This window comes from Gallus gallus, chromosome 12 (assembly GCF_016699485.2).
Source record: "Gallus gallus isolate bGalGal1 chromosome 12, bGalGal1.mat.broiler.GRCg7b, whole genome shotgun sequence".
Classification (NCBI taxonomy): Eukaryota; Metazoa; Chordata; class Aves; order Galliformes; family Phasianidae; genus Gallus; species Gallus gallus.
In genome coordinates, this window is record NC_052543.1 from 18,847,146 (window position 1) to 18,863,556 (window position 16,411).

The following is a 16,411-nucleotide window of genomic DNA, read 5'->3' on the forward strand; positions in this document are numbered from 1 at the left end:
GCTGTTTTTGATGTTTGGCAAGGTCACTTTGAATTCTGATCTTGTCTTTCAGTGTATTTGTAGTCTCTCTTAGCTTGCTGCCAACAGGAAATTTAATGTGTGCTCTATCCCATCAGCCAAATCGCCAGTGAAAATTTGGAGCAGCACCAGGTGCTGTGCAAACCTGGTGGGCTCGTTTTGGTGGTGCTGGCAGCAAGGTGCTTGTTACTGCTGTGTGTGCACCCTGAGGATGGGACTCTGCCCTCACCCACAGCAATGGCACACAGCACAGAATCAAAGCCCTTATCATTGCCCTATCCCCTCATCCCAGTGCCTGGCTGCAGGATGAAGGCAGGTGGGCCTGATGGAATTCTTAACAAAGCCACATCAGGTGCTGCTCATCCCCTTGTTTTGCTAGAGATTCCTTAGCTGGGTGTTCCCAGGGAGGCAGAGCAAAGGCTGAGTGGCTGCTATGTAATGTCCCAGAACTAATATGCAGCATCCCACTGCCTGTGGTCCCTGTTCTTTCGAAGCAGTGCCTTCTGTTTTCCTTGCACAGGTGGAAAATCCTTGTGGATTTTCAGAGGTGACTGCTGAGGGTGCACCACCACGTATCCAATGGGGTGGTTTTATACGACTCAGGCTAAATGCAAGCACTTAATTCAGAGGGGTATTTCCAGATGAGAAATGAGAACAAGAAAAGGATGTGTCCAACCAGCTGGAAAATACTTCTATATGAAGACGGTGACTGTTTAGAAATGAACGTCATTCTGATTTGGGCTGGCATTGGCTGCTTTGGTGGGAAGGTGATGCTCAATCTAACACCAGCTACTGTTTTTCAGATCAACTTTAAGTTTTAATGAAGTGGAATAAATGATTTTGAATTAGTTATGCTAAAAAGAAGAAAGAACATGGAAGTCAGTTAATTTGACAGGTCAGGCAAAATATCTCACAAATTAGCAGCATGTTTAACTGTAACAAGATGTGATGAGTCAAATTTCTCTGTGTAATGGTATCAGCTGGAATGGGATTACATCAGCCTGTGCTTGGCAGGGCAGGTTGGCTAAAGCTATGTGGTCTTAAATTCTTCCAGAAGCATAACAGGATATAAAAGCCAGGTGCAGGGAAGTGCTTTTTCTGAATTAAAAATTAACCTGATCTGAGTGGGAGATCTTAGCACATCTGGGTTTGCAATAGCTTGGAGCTGCGCCTGAACCAGGTGAGTGCAATGCTCTGTTCCTATTCATCTGTAGTGCTATTGCTGGGACTGGGACAAAGGAGTTAGAGTTGTGCTGCTTTGTCAACTTCAGCAATTTCCACGTGCAGCAGTTGGGGGCTGTGTGGCTCCTGAATGAAGTCTTATTACTTACCTGTATTTTTACATCAGCTGTGGTGAAGTTAGTCACCTAACTTTGTTCCTCCTCTGCCTTTTGCTAAAGCAAAGTAGTGCTTGAGATTGAAAGGTGTTCTATATCGCTTAAAATATTTACTTGTTCAATATGTGCATGCAACAGACTGTGATGAGAAAGGATAAGACAGACACCTGCTCCTCACCCACCCTGCATGAACGCCCAGATCCCTGGTGGCTTGCACCAGGATCAGCTCCCCAAGGAATCATAGAATGGCCTGGGTTGAAAAGGACTTCAAAGATCATCTTGTTTCAACCCCCCTGTTGTGAGCAGGGTCACCAACCACCAGACAAGGCTGTGGGCACTGTGCGGCTCCCTCAGGAGCAGCTCTGCTGCCCCCTTGTAGCCTGTGAGCCCCACAGCTGCAGGGTTGTTGCTGGAAGCAGTGGAAGGCAGCCGTGGACCTCCTCCATCCCTGTGTTGGGTGGTGCCCCGATGGGGGGGTCCTGCTTCATCTGCACTGAGGTGGCATCCAGAATGCAGTGTGTTTGTGCTGGGTGTTGTTGCAGCCATCTGGTAGCTGTGCGTGCTCCTGTGCAGCCCCTGCATCCCAGCAGATGGGTGTCAGCAGTCTGCTGCCGTTTCCTTAACGGAAGCAATCCAAGGCACTTCCAGTGAATAGATGCCGTGAATAATTAAAGATTTCTTCTTCGTTGTTTTCGGAAAGCAATGAGAATTTGAAGTGGTTTGACTGAACGCTTAGATCTAATTAAGAAACAGTTCAGCAAAGAAAAACCTTGACACTTATTTTTAGTATTTGACTTTGTACAATACGAATTTAAATGTAAATTGTGCTTCGGAGTAGAATGCTTCCATGGAAAGCTGAGAGCGTGTGTTGTGTGCTGAGTGTTTTGCAAATGGATTATCTCAGGCCTGGGTTTGTAGTTCCTGCAGATGGGCTAAATTCCACCTTGGGGCTTAGGTTCCTGTTAGTCACACAGCTGTTTGTATATTTTTCTGCTCTACGTGTTGTTGATATAACTGAGTGATTAAATATGAAATATATATTTTTTCCTGCAAGAGATTGTGATTAATGTATTTAGTTTTGAGTTTAGATGAAAAAATGTGAACTAGTTGGAGAACCAGTGGGTGAAGGGCTGTTACACTCTGAGCTGTTATCAGCAGCACTGAAGTGCTGAGAAATCTGCACTGCTCTGAGGCTGAAGGATTAGTGCTGTCTTCAGCAATCCTGAGCAGTGCTTGATCTCAGGTGATGAGCAGTGCTCAGGGCTGTGTTTTACAAGTTGAGAGCAGAGAGGTTTGGCTGTGCTCAGCGTGGTCCTTCAGAAAGCTCACACGTCTGACTTGTATTGAGATGCCTACTCCCGCCCATAGGGCTGTCTGTTGATGTTCTACCTGAAGCGACAGCTCTTTGCCTGGTCCAGCTCCTAACGTGGGTCAGAGTAATACCTAAATTGTTTGTATGCTGATAAAAATGGTATTGTTGGTAGTAGCTGATAAACTGTGCTGTCTTAGCTGGAGATCATTTAATCATTAATGTTGGAAAGGACCTCTAAGATCAAGTCCAACCTCTACACATCCCCACTGTGCTCACCAAGGCAAAGGGCTGTCCCTAAAATCATGATGATGGCTGTCGTTTCCAGAGTCTAACAAGACTTTTTTTTCAAGTAATTAAGCTTTTGAATGAGTTTCAGAAAAGCTATGAGGCTTATCTCTTCAGATGCAGATCTCTCATAAGCTTGGTTGTGTACGGACACCTGGAGTAGTCGTGTTCTAGTCTGGCTGTGGTAGTTCTGAGGAAATATTAAGAACAGATGCACTTTAACTTACACCTTAACTAAGGTTATGAAGGAGAGGAGTTTTGAATTTTGCATAGCTTACATTCCATTTTCTTGTGTGATTGTGGCTTACAGCAGGCAGGAGGTGGGCTGTCATTTGAGAGTGACCCAAATGCCCACCATGTGGCTCCAGGCAGAGCTGTGCTCCTCCAGCATTTCAGGGTATGTAGCTTTCCAACTCTGCAACCCAATGGAAGGTTTGCCAGCCTCTTGGAGATGTCCTTAATCAGAAACATGGGCTTAGGCAGAATGACTTAAGGAAGTGTTGGAATATATGGTTTTCTGGTAGAAATCAGCACTCTGCCTGAGGATGGAGTGTCTGATCCCAGCCAGAGGCCTCTCCAGGAATGCTCACAGCTGAAGGGTGAGGCCAAGAGCTGTGTTCCTCTCCAGCAGGGCTCAGACTCAAAGCTTCCAGTCCCATCATCCTGTAGCATTTAAGAATTGGGAAATAACATCATCTTGCTTCTCTTATTGGATATTTAACAGAGGTATACGTGGACCTAAGCCACTGTTTGACAATTTGGGAATTGCCTTGCACTATCCTGCAACTGTCCTATCTTATTTATCAGTCATGCCTGAATCATATTGCCCTATAAGGTTATTATTTTTTTTTCCTTCTACTTCTGAAAACTTCATATCCTGGCTTTTGGCATCCTCCTTCCTGAGCCTTCCTGTTATATTCTGGTAATACTTCTAAAGGATGTGCTCTACATCCAGAAAATAAATGCAGTGATGGAGGGCGCTCATGTGAAACAGTCCTGCATCTCAGGTGTCAAAGGTAGATAAAATATGTACCGGCTCTGACAAGCATTAGATTTTGTCACTGCGTTAATGCTGGTTACATATCACTCAGATAGGAGGAACTCTTGCTTCTTGATTTATGTTCACTGGCAATGAAATGTCCACGATGATTAATTACGGCCCCGGATGATAACGCCCTTACTCATACCTCCCTGCCCTGAATGATTGAAATTAATACATATATTTGTATTGCTGTGGAATTTGCCATTAGCTGTTAAAATATTTGCACACTTGACATGCTGTGAAGGGATTTAGTTGAGACTTATTTTTGTAATCAGTAACTTGCTACTTTTTAATCGCAGTTTATAGCCGGGAAAGAATAAGGTTAAGGATGAAATGATGGAAGTATTTACAGAAAATTTGTTATGACACCTTTGGCAATTTATGAGTTCTTAAACCATCATTTTCTGCAAGTGTTCTTAAAGGCTTTTGCCTTTGTATTTTGTCATAATTAAGTCTATAAATTACCCTGGGAGTCTGTATTTCCAAAAGATCAGACCCAGACACATATCTGGACAAAGTGGAGGACAGCTGCCCTGTCAAGAAAGCCCACCGCCAGCAGAGCATCCAGAAATCTCTCTGTTGCCTGCACAAGCACATAGCTACTGACATTTATCCATCATTTGAGTGATGTTTATTTTTTCTATTAAATTGTTTTGAGAACTTTTTGAGTGCACACTCACTTGCACCAAGAAGGGACAGAATCACGCTCAGTAACAGTCTCAAATAGTTTGTATTAATATTCAGAAGTTGAAAAAACGTAGGGGAAAATCAAACCCAACCCAAACTTCTTTTATCATATAATCATAGAATCATAGAGTGGCTTGGGTTGGAAGGGACCTCAAGGATCATGAAGCTCCAACCCCTCCCACCACAGACAGGACCTCCAACCTCCACATTTAATACCAAACCAGGCTGCCCAGGGCCCCATCCAACCTGGCCTTGAACAACTCCAAGGGATGGGGCAGCTGTTCCAGCACCTCACTGCTCTCTGTGCAAAGAACTTCCTTCCTTCAACTTAAAACCATTTCCCCTTGTCCTGCTATTATCTACCCCTTCAGAGAGTTGACTCCCCACCTGTTTATAAGCTTCCTTTAGGTACTGGAAGGCTGCAATGAGGTTATCCCACGGCCTTCTCTTCTCCAGGCTGAACAAGCCCAACTCCCTCAGCCTCTTTGTAGGGGAGGTGCTCCAGCTCTCTGATCATCTTTAGACACACTGCATCTCTTTGCTGAATAGGAACGTGGTATTACCCGTGCCTGGAACAACCAGCTCCTCCCTCTGATCCTGTACATTCTTTTCAGTTCTTCACATGTTCTCACTCAGAGGCAATGCTTTCTGTTTTTTAATTTAGCTTTTATTGGGACTAAAATACCCCTCTGAAGTTTCTGGCCAGCTTCAATTCTGGTTTTCCTTCCCTGCCTCAGTTCCCCGTGTGTGAAGTGGAGATAATGCTGCTGCCTTGACTTGTCAGCGTAATTAATGTCGTGAAGTGCTCAGGTAGTGACAAACAGTAGAGAAGTGCCCAAAGGAAATGAAAAATCCTTCATTCAGAGCAGTGTTTGGGCAGCAGGGAGGAGATAAGGCCTCAGACATACTGGAAATGCTGAATACACGCTCAGCGAATGAAGTGTTCATTGTATGTGCAAGGAGGTGGGAGCACATGCAAAATGCTGATGGTGCAATTAAAGACATGCAAATAAATGGGATGCACGAGCAGAGGGTACAGAGGCAATAATGTCAAGTGTTTCTGCATTCATTGGGCATCTTTCTGTAAAAATGAATGCATCAAAACAAAGAAAAACAAAAATGCTTTTAATAAAAGCACCACTTCAGTTAGAAAAATATTGCTCTGGCAAGATCAATAGAACTTCTCATTACTTCTGACAGCACAATATCTTATGGATTACAGGGCCAGGTATCCTATGAGGGAACCACAGAATATCCCGAGTTGGAAGGGACCTGTAGGGATCACTGAGTACTGTTGTTTCTGGACTTAATCTGTAAGGGAAAAAGGAAATTCTCACCCCCTGACGTGCCTGGAAAAGTACATGTGTCGAGGTGAATTGGTTTTGCCATACATACAGTTCAGTCAGTGGCATCAGGGAAACGATGTTCAGAGCTCTGGGGCTTCCAGAAGGATTTCAGCAGTCAGGAAGCAATGCAAGGAGCAGCTGTCACATGCCAAGTCATCACTTCCAGTGTCTGCCAGAGCAGCAAAAAAGCAGACAGCATGCTCCTTTAGGCCCCACTGTAGAAACTCATGAGTTGGTTGGCTAGCTGGGCTGGAGGAGAGCTGAAGGGAAGATCACTTAAGATGTAGCTAGTGTGTGTTTGGCTCTCTGTGTTTTGGAGGAATTGCCAAGGAAGCCTGTAGCACTCACTGTCCTCCTTCCCCAGCACTGCTACGTCAGGCTTTGGTGGCACCTCTGCATAGCTGTCAGTTCACTCATGTAACTTTGTCAACCCCAACCAACTGCTTTGTGAGAGCTGGGAGTATGCTAAGGGGCAATTCCTTAAACAGTGAGTAGAGCTGATGAGAGAGCTCCTGGCTTATGGTCGAGTACTGATGTATATGTATACAACTGCTGCCCAGTCAGAAAGCAGCCCAAGTGGTGCCAGCCTAATGGAATCTGCTTTTAGCAGCCTTTCAAGGGTGTGACATTGGGTTACTTATTATGGGAGACATCAGAATAGCAATGCAAAGGGCTGCGGCATGGTGGCCATGCTGTTGGCTGGGTCTCCTGGGGTACCTCAGTGGCATGGAGGTGCCATTGCTGCTGGGAGGAGAAACTGCATCTGGTGGAGGGCCCCGGCTGCTTCCTATGAAGGGCTCTGGGAAGCACACATGGGGCTCATTGCTGCTATTTGAGCATTACTGAGATTGATAGCAATTTGACTCATCCCTTTCCCCAAACGATTTTTAATTTTCTTCAAATGGAAGCAATTACAGCTATTTTTTTTCAGGGGATGAAATGTCTTTGAAATTCTTTCAGATATAGAGTCAAACTGCATCCTTAATTAAAGGATGTACAAAGTCTGGACCATCGTTCTGCTCCCAAATTTAAATAAAATATCTTACTGCAGATTTCCGCCTTCTGAGCCCATTACACCTTTTTCAGCTGTTTGGGGACAGATGGTGACCTTCTTCACACACGAAGGCATCGTCCTGTTACCGCCTTCTATCATCCTTGCCAGCTCTTTCTCATTTACATCAAGGAACATGAAAAGTGATAAATGTTGAGAGCAAAGCCCCGTGTGAGAGCAACGTGGCATTGCTGTCAGCAGAGAAAGAAAACTCTGCGTTTAGAGAATCTCTCTGAAATGTTAACGAGAAAGCCCATATAAATCTATACCTGCTTAAAATGCGCCTTCGTAAAATCATTGTCACAGATGGTGAGGAAAATAATTTAAGTACTGTATATATGCACAGGAGTGTACTCATTTACATGGCTTTCTGCAGCAATAGATTCTCACAGCTCTTATGAGTTTCACCAGCTTCTGTATTTGCAAGCAGATCAAAACGGACTAATACAGCAGCCCCTGGATTGCCTTCAAGGAGAGATTTGTTTTCTGTTGAAATGATCATGTAAGAGGGGCTAACAAAGTAGTTAATGTGATGCCAAACATCTTTGGCAAATAATGACTCCTTCTGATGTTTATTGAGTGGATTTCCTTCAGCTCTTTAGATCTTGTGGTCAGCCAGATATGCTGTTCCAATGGGATTTGTGGGTGGAACGTGGATGAAGCCAGCCCACGCATTTACACGTTTTCCTTTGACACGGAATCATAGAATGGTTTGAGTTGGAAGGGACCTCAAGGATCACAAAGCTTCAACCTGTCTGCCACAGGCAGGGCCGCCAACCTCTACATTTAATACTAGATCGGGCTGCCCAGGGCCCATCCAACTTGGCCTTGAACATCCCCAAGGATGGGGATGCCTGGGAATGCAGAGCATGGCGAGGTTAGATCTTGCAGTGGGTGCAGTAAGTGTGCATCTTACTGCAGCTGTGTGGTGTGGGGTGCATCAGCTCCCAGTTTGCCCCTGTGCCAGTCCATGGGGGAGAGCTCTGCCCTTGCACTGGTGGCTCTTGCAGGTGCCCACCACGAGAGTGGGTTTTTCCATGCACTGTCTGATTTACTTGCTGGTTTGCTGGAGGTTTTCAAAAGTTGTCAGGAGAATATGAAATTGCAGAGGGAAATGAGGTGGTTGCATGCTCTGCAGAAGCACATGGCTGGTAGAGAGGGTACAGTGTGCTTAGCTCCCTGCAGACTGGAATTAATCACTTTTCATGGTTACAGTGGAAAATTGCATTGAAAGACAGCTGGGAGAATGTGGTTAGCTTAATTTCTACCCAATGAAATGTGCAATGAAACCTGTGGGTTGAAGGATACAGGAGCACTTCGAGCTGTTCTGGCAGATATCGCAATGCTCCTCTCTTTAGACTCTGTGAAGTGGATGCTGCTGTTTTCTTTATTTCTATTTTTAGGTTGCAAAGTCTGTAAAGTGGTGGAATTCTTGTTGAATTATTTTCCCCCTCTCCCTGGTAATACGGACACACCTCTGATGTCTCCAACAATGGTTCTTTGGTTCCAGTTGGGGCCTCAGAAAGACAGAAGACAAATCTTCTACTGTATACAGCAGCAGGTTTCTTTCTTGCATGTGAACCTGTGTTGTGGGCTTGGACTGGGAGCTTGGGGGAGAAATACTGTTTGTGTTTGGGAACTGTTTCTGAATTAAGCCGAGGGCTCTGACTTTCACCCGGCTTTGAAGAGGTGGGAGATGCATTTAATGGTAACTGCTGTTTTCAGGTGAGGCGTGCCTGACAAACAGCTCAGCACCTGGGTTTACAGTTCACTGCTGCTTCCTACAGACAACATTGCCTTCTCTCCCTGTGTTTACATCGACCCTTTGCATTGATTTATTGCGATCGTTGATCAAATTCCTTGTGAAAGAACAATGGGCCTCTCGGCATTTGACACAGAAACCTTTTAATTATAGATAAGTTTGAGAGGGGCAAATCCTGCACGAGTTGCAAATTCACTAATTGTGTCTCTTATGAATGACTCTGTTGAAAAAGTAATTGTGGAGAGGAAGAGATGGTTCCACAGGTGTCATGGTGGAGCTTACCATGACTTGTTAATTCTCCTTTGTATTGATGTGTCAGTGAAACTGTGCTTGCTGCCTTTACGGCTGTCCCCCACTAGCTCCTCTGAGACACATGCCTATAAAACTCCTGGTGTGCTGTATAAGTCTGAGGAACATAACTCATGCTGTTCAGAAACTTCTTTAAGTTCTCCAGTTCCGTTGTTATAAACCGGCGTCATCTGGTTGTTGGTGTGTGTGTGCCCGGAGATGGGGATGGCAATCCGGAGCCAAAAGGTCCAATCCTTGGGGTGGAACTGCGGCAAAGGCACAGCTGAGGTGGGTGTATTGCATGAAAGTAAGACCAACAGTAACTCGGCATTATTTAATCTTGAACTGATAGGCCAGAGGTTGGACACACTGCTGGCAGCTAAATTCAATTATGATTTCGTTTCATGCATAATTACAAAATATGGTTTAATGCCGCTCACATAGCTTCAAATTAGCTGTGCTACGGGATAGGTGAGGCTCCTGCCTGCTGAGACACCACTGAGCCCTTTTCATTGTGCTGCTTAAAAGCAATTGTTCTCATTGTTATTCACAATAGTCACAGCTGCCCTATGCAAACCCACGGATGGCTGTGAATTCTCGTGGTTTAGCACGATATTCATAGTTAGATTAGCACCTGCTCTTCCTTCTTCAGGGAAATCACAGAAATTGTATCTCTCCTGATTGATAACGCAGATGTTCTTCTGAAAAAACTCCACATTAAGATAAACATGGAAGATTCCTTCTACACCTCGTTACCGGGTGCCTCAAAACTATTTCTTAGAACCTTTATCCTTTATTCAGGAGTTTCTTCTCCGCGGAAATGATCTGTAAGCTGAAATGCTGTTTGCATAGCAAAAGGGAAGCGAACGCCTCCCAGAGATGCGGCTGAGCGGACAGCAATGGGAGGTGTGCTCGGTGCTGCCGGGATGGGGCAGGAAGGGTCCGGGGTGAGGGGGGATACGGGGCTCCTCCGGGGGGCCTCGATGTGCCCCTCCTCCGGGGTGGAGTTACACCTCGACCTGCTTGAACTCTGCAAACACTTCGCTGATAAAGATGGAATGGACTGCTGAGATGTGAACTTTGTGTCCTGGACTGAGGTGACATTTAGAAAATTAATTAAAACTTGTAAACCAGACTGACCAGTGCCCAGGGGCAATGGGACAAATGATGCTGGAGCTTTTCATCTGAATTAACGTAAATTATGCCAGTAAAATACCTACGTGTGTGGGCTAAAGGGAATTTAACAAAATCCTCCGTTAATAAGTCTTTTCAGAGAGATAACCTGTCCCATTGCAAAGGTTACATTTCTCGCTTTGTTCTCTTAGCACAGCAGCCCAGGGCTGGCCTACAGCTCACTGCTGTGGCATAAATAACAGGAAAACGATGGCGAGATCCTTCAAGTTGAATAATAGAGGTATTCGTGGGCACAAAAATGATGACTATATTTAATGAGCTAGAAACCACATACTACTGTTAATTTATTTCTGGAGCTGTTTCAGTTATAGAGATACAACAGTGTTAAACTTCTCTCTATATTCCCTTCCTAATCTCAAGTAGCAATAAGTATGGTAATTAGCTTTCATAAAAATTAGGTATTCAAGGGAAGCTTAATTGCATAAAGTCAAGTGTATCTAGGTGCTGATAACTTGCTTACACAAGGCCCAGTGCAGGGCAAATATTTGTGGTTTGCATGGCTTTGGCACCAGGCGGTGGGGCTGAGGAAAGAGGCTCACGCAGCGCTGAGGATAAACAATAAAGCAGAGTTATTCCCTGCCGGGGATTTGGAGTCATAGCTCATTAAATTCTCTGGCATAATACAAGTTATTCTTTTATTGTGCACGGTGCAGGTACTGCTTTGTTTTGGGCTGATGGATGTGGTGCACGTAGCTCGTCCCAGGGGCTCTAATTGAGAGAAGCTCGTCAAAGCAGAGAGGTGTTCTGGCACTGCCTCTGAAGCTGCCACGTCAGAGCCCACTGGGTTATCCTACTTCTTTATTTCTCTTTATATTTCGCTTTATATTGTGGCTGATTATCATTAAAAAGGTGGATGTTTTCCTTGGAAGATGAATGAATACAGTTAGATGAGATTTAATTTTAGGTTTTAAATGCAGTTATAGTCTTCTGGCTTCTGTGACAAACAACCAAATATCTGACTGCTTCCGCAACTGTGCTCGTCTCCTCTGGAGACATCAAACATATCGATATCAATATTTTACTGTAAGATATAAAACCAAAAAGGCCCCATGATGGCTGGAGCGATGCCATAAGATGTGGCCAGCTGCCACTGGCCTTGCAGGTTATCCATCAGCAAGGTGAGATGCCAGCAGCCCTCCTTGTGCCACAAAACGAGGTGTGGGCACATCTGAGATAGCAAGGCTGCTTGGTTTTCCTGTTAGAAAAGCTTTAACTCCCTTAAGATCTGCAAAGAACATCTCAGCACCTGAAATTCTCTCTGATCCACTACACAGATGATGATCTAATGTCTAATTTGAAGGTGAACAGTTGATTAGAAGTGAAACCTCTAACTTTCTTACGAGTAGCTGTGGTATCTCTTTTCATTTAGTGCTAACATCTGCCATCAGTTTGATCTAAAAGAAGAGAAACCCATAGTTAACCCCAGCAGTGGACCAATCCAGCTGTACTGAGGAATGCTGCTTCAACCCAATGTGAGACAGGTAGACCTCAGTGTGGCTACATGTGCTTTTCTTCTGGAGCAAATTTCTGATCATTTCAGGGTGTTAGCATCTCTGTCACATCGCTAAGTGATTAATTAACAGACAAAAGTGTCTATTCTATCTTTGTCTTCTCCTAATTACTAAATGCTTGGATGGAGCCAATTCAAACCTTTTTATCGTGGCTTTTTTCCCAAGTCGTTGAGAGATAAACATATACATTACTGTAAAACCACAGCTTTATTCTAAATGATTGTTACTTCTTTTTGCATCTAAAACTATAACATTTGCATCTTCAGTAAATCGTTACTATAAAATCCAGCATTATTTTTCTATTTGGGATTTATATTGTACGTAGTATATAATTTAAAGCCTAAATTATCACTTAGACTGCAGAACACACATGCTACTTAACACTTGATCGGTTCCTTTGAAATCAACTGAAAGAGAGAAACAGAAGAAATAATTGTGTTTTGGGTCAAGGTAGTGGTGAAATGATTTGGCTGTTGCTCGAGGATATAGCAACTTCAGCATCAATAATACATAACATGCAGTTATATGAATAAATCTCTGCTGGCATTCAATTCAGCAGCTCCCCAGCCTTAGAAGATCCCTTTTGTATGTGTGTCCTGCAGTGGTATGGAAGTCACCTTTGGAGAAGTATGGTACATTTATGGAGAACTTGTAGGGTTCAGTGGTGCGCTCTGTGCTTATGTATGAGATTCACTGACCCTGGATACACATAGCAGGGACAGCTACCCTGACTGACGTGCTGTAGGGTGAAACGAACGTAGGCTGCAGAAGCTCATTACTTTCAGAGTGCCATTTTGGGGGATCCCATTGACCTGTGCAACAACTGAACCAAGTTCTGTATTTTATGCTCTGCCTTACATCTGAACAATAGGAAGGTGGGGGTGAACTTGCATTTTATTGCAATTGTATTTGCTCGATGTAAGCTGCTAAAAAATGTTCTTTGTTTTATTAAGGACTCAAAAAGTGCTTTCTGAGATAGTTGTGTGAAAGGATCCCTTAATGAGTCGCTGCTGAAAATATAATCGATCATTTCTGAAACATCAGCATATATAGAGTGGTCATACAATGCCAAGTGGGGCAGGAGCTGTAGTCTCTCCCAAGCACAAATAAATCACAATCAGCACTCTTGATAAGACTGGGTTCTACTTGGCAATGTGACCTGAGATAGGGATGGCAATTACTGCTTAGTATTGGCGTTTTGCAGCCACCATGCTGGTTTCAGCAGTAGCCTGGGGAGCAGTGGAAGAAGTGGGTGTTTCCTCCTCCACCTCAAGGACTTGTTGAGCTGAATGCCTGACCCTTGTACACCTCCCAGACCCCCCCCAAGACAGTCCATCACCTGGGGTGGCTGAGGCTCCAGCTCTGCTTTGAAAAATGCTGTAGAAATGTGCTTTATTCTAAACTGGTCTCAAAACTGGGATTCTTTTTCCTCTTAGGAAAGGTGTGGTCTTCTCATCTCAGCTGCAGCAGTACCAGGTTAGAAATATTCTGTGGGTGATGCTGTAGCAATGAGCAGATATTAGTGGGGGTGTGGCAGAAAAGACTTCAGCTTGTTGATAGTTGCCTTGAAATGCTGTCTATGGTGATAACACAGCTTTGTGGTGTAGTGTCTGCCTTCGTTATTCCTTCCCCCAACCTTTCAGAGACTCATTTGTCAGTTGTGACTCTGATACTTTCCTCACTCTCTGCATTTCAGAGCACTGCTGAGGCTCAGTGTTCTGTCCCCAGTTTCAGGACACACCTATTCTCATGCTGCTTATTTAGGGGAATGCAATCTCTATTCATTATTTCATAACCCTTCTACTGATATTATGCTCTTCTTGAAATGCCATTCAGCATTCACAGTATTCTAGTGAGATATGTGCTGCTGGAGCTTTTCCACAACAGAGGTCTTGTTGTGCTTCAGCCTCAGCTTCCCAAAGAGGTACCACTTCCAGATTCCATGTGGATATTGAACTAAGTGCCACCGCAGCAATCAGATGCTGTGTACGCAAAGGGCAGAGCTGGGACTAACAATTTTGGAAATAATTGCTTACCAGCAATGTTTCCCAAACCTAGTAAGTCAGAGGTGATATTTCAGTCCTAAAATATTTATAGAAGTGTTTGGAATAGAATACTAATATTATTATTTAATAGTAACTTTCAATGAGAAACTACTGTCTTAATATGGATCTGTGATTAAGGATGCAGAACAAATGTACGTAGGTTTGAGTAACTCATGAGGAGGTTCATCCTTTCCTCTCCAAGCACACACAGCCCAACTGATGTGTCCCATTCAGGCTATAGAGTGAGGGGAAGACTTTAGACAAAATTTGATCCTAAATCCATTCATTATAACAAAACAGCCCTGAGGAGATGCTTTTGAAAGTGACAGCAGCTTTTGAGACTTTGGGCGAATGCACCCAAAATGAGGAAACAATATTTTAGTTGATGGTCTAAAAAGTTACTGTAAGTTTTGGCAAGATTTTTACAGAAAGAATATGTTATTCCCTTCAGAATCCTACTGGGATCATTGTCAGCAGCGATCCATTGAGCATTTGTCATTTATCTGTGATGAAAAGGTGAGAACTAATGCTGTGCCCATCTCTAGGCATAAGAAAATGTGGGGTGAAATGCCAGGCGTTGTTATCACATTGTGTCCAAAGGTGTGCGTATCTTGAATGGTCTGCAGATTCAGAGCACGTTAAAATGGTTTGGAAGTAGTATTGCAGAACGCAGGGATCTGATTTATGAATAGGAGGAAATTAAAGTGATATGGCATACCTAATTATTTTTGTTTTTGACTTGGAAATATCATAACTGTCATAAGACCAAAATTGTCTTTTGATTGTAGTAATATGCATTGAAATAATGTGTAGGAAAGTTAATCTTCTGAATCTTATGAAATAGCTTATGAAATAACTTTTTCTTTTTTTGTACCAAGGACACATTTCTTCTAAAAGTTCTCTTTCATTGGAAATCCCGTTAGGAGTGAAATGAAGCTGTGCCTCTCACAGAGGCCTGCTGGGTTGTCCCTGTGCAGCAGGAAGGCTCATCTCCTTGCTGAGGCCTGGTGTCACTGCAAGGGTTTGTTTGTGGGGAAACCCTGTGGCCTTATTGCCTTTGTGTCAGGGGAATGAGCCACGGAAGAGGAGGGGCAGCTCCTTACTGCAAGGATGGGTTCTTGAGTAGTTTCCTCCATGATTTCAAGCAAGTCCCTTCATAGAATTATAAATTTTTAGAATTGCTAAGGAAAAGATTGTTGGGAAAGACCTCTGAGATCCCCAACTCACCCCTACCATGCCCACTGCCTGTGTTCCTCCATGCCATGTCCCCATGGTTCTGGAACACCACCCAGGACATGGGCCCACCACCCCATGGGCAGCCCATTTTGTGCTCAGGATCTGCCCTTGGGAAAGTCTGGCAACACCTCTTTGTAAGGGCTTTCCTTCTTCTGAGCACAAGAGAAGAACGTCCAGGAAAAGTGGAGCACTACATATGAGAGCTTACTGGGATGTTGGAGAAGCAGAGCCCATCCCATTGGCAGCCCTCTCTGCAGGCTGACACCTTACAGCACAGGGGGAGCTTCACATTTTCCATTTTGTGCGCTGTTGACCCCCCTCAACACTGACTGATTTATATTCAACAGGAAAATTGGATTTCAAAGTACCTCTAGGAGTGCTGCAAGAAGGCAGCCAGCCTAACAGGAAGATTATTCTGCAATATCAATGAATAATGTAGCTAATGAATTAAATCTAACCACCTAAGGTTCAGTCTGCTCGAGATGTGCAAAAATGCACATGAAAATGAGTTTTTGTATTAAAAATACCATAATTCAATTTTTTTTATTTCCACCAGAATATACATTACATGAGTACATCATTTTATGTACAGTTGTAAGGTAAATGTTATTACATCATGTGAATTTAGTCTAAATACCAAAAGAAATATTGAGTTATCTCACATTTCTGTCATAAACCTGTTCTTTTGGTTATTTGTTTTACGGTGCATCCGCATCAGGAGTCATAGGAAAAAATGATACTCAATATTCTATTAGTAGGGATATTAGTCAGAAGTGTTGGATTTTTCGTGATGAAGAAGAGCATAATTCTGACTAACACCAATGCTCACCATTATCCATCGTCTGTCTTGGAATGCTTGGGGTCATTCTGGTTGCCTTGAGATCCCACTCACAATGGCTTCTTGCTAGTGAGGTGGGTGGGGAATTCTGTCATGGATTAGGATTATCTTCAAATTCTTGCATTTTCTCAGGTTTTTTCCTTGAATGGTAAATATTCTTAGCTTGACATTTTATGCACAATAAGTTTAATTTTAGGAGAATTTGTCATTTTGTTTTAATGACTCATTAAAATGCCATTTTGTTTATGGCTTCCCTTCACTTTCGGCAGTATTTGAGAAGTTTTATGATTTATAAAAATGAAGTGATAATACCTTAAGCTGAATGATTTCTATCTATGAAATCCCCATGGGGAAGGTGCAGTGATTGTCAGCAGCTCGGCGAGTATCCGATGTTTGAATGCACTCCAGCATTTTTCAACAAGAATTCCCCGAAGTGTTCTTCTGTTGTTTTTTAACTTC

The 16,411-nt window shown here is 43.6% G+C and overlaps 1 long non-coding RNA gene across 1 annotated transcript in view; it reads left to right on the plus strand.

Annotated features, from left to right (window-relative positions):
- The first annotated feature begins 1,116 nt into the window (after positions 1-1,116).
- LOC101750987 overlaps positions 1,117-16,411 on the plus strand; it is a 71,824-nt gene continuing 56,529 nt past the window's right edge. Inside the window, exons 1-2 of the long non-coding RNA XR_001468613.4 lie at positions 1,117-1,198; positions 11,692-11,803. This is a non-coding gene — a long non-coding RNA (uncharacterized LOC101750987). The remainder of the gene's footprint in view (positions 1,199-11,691; positions 11,804-16,411) is intronic.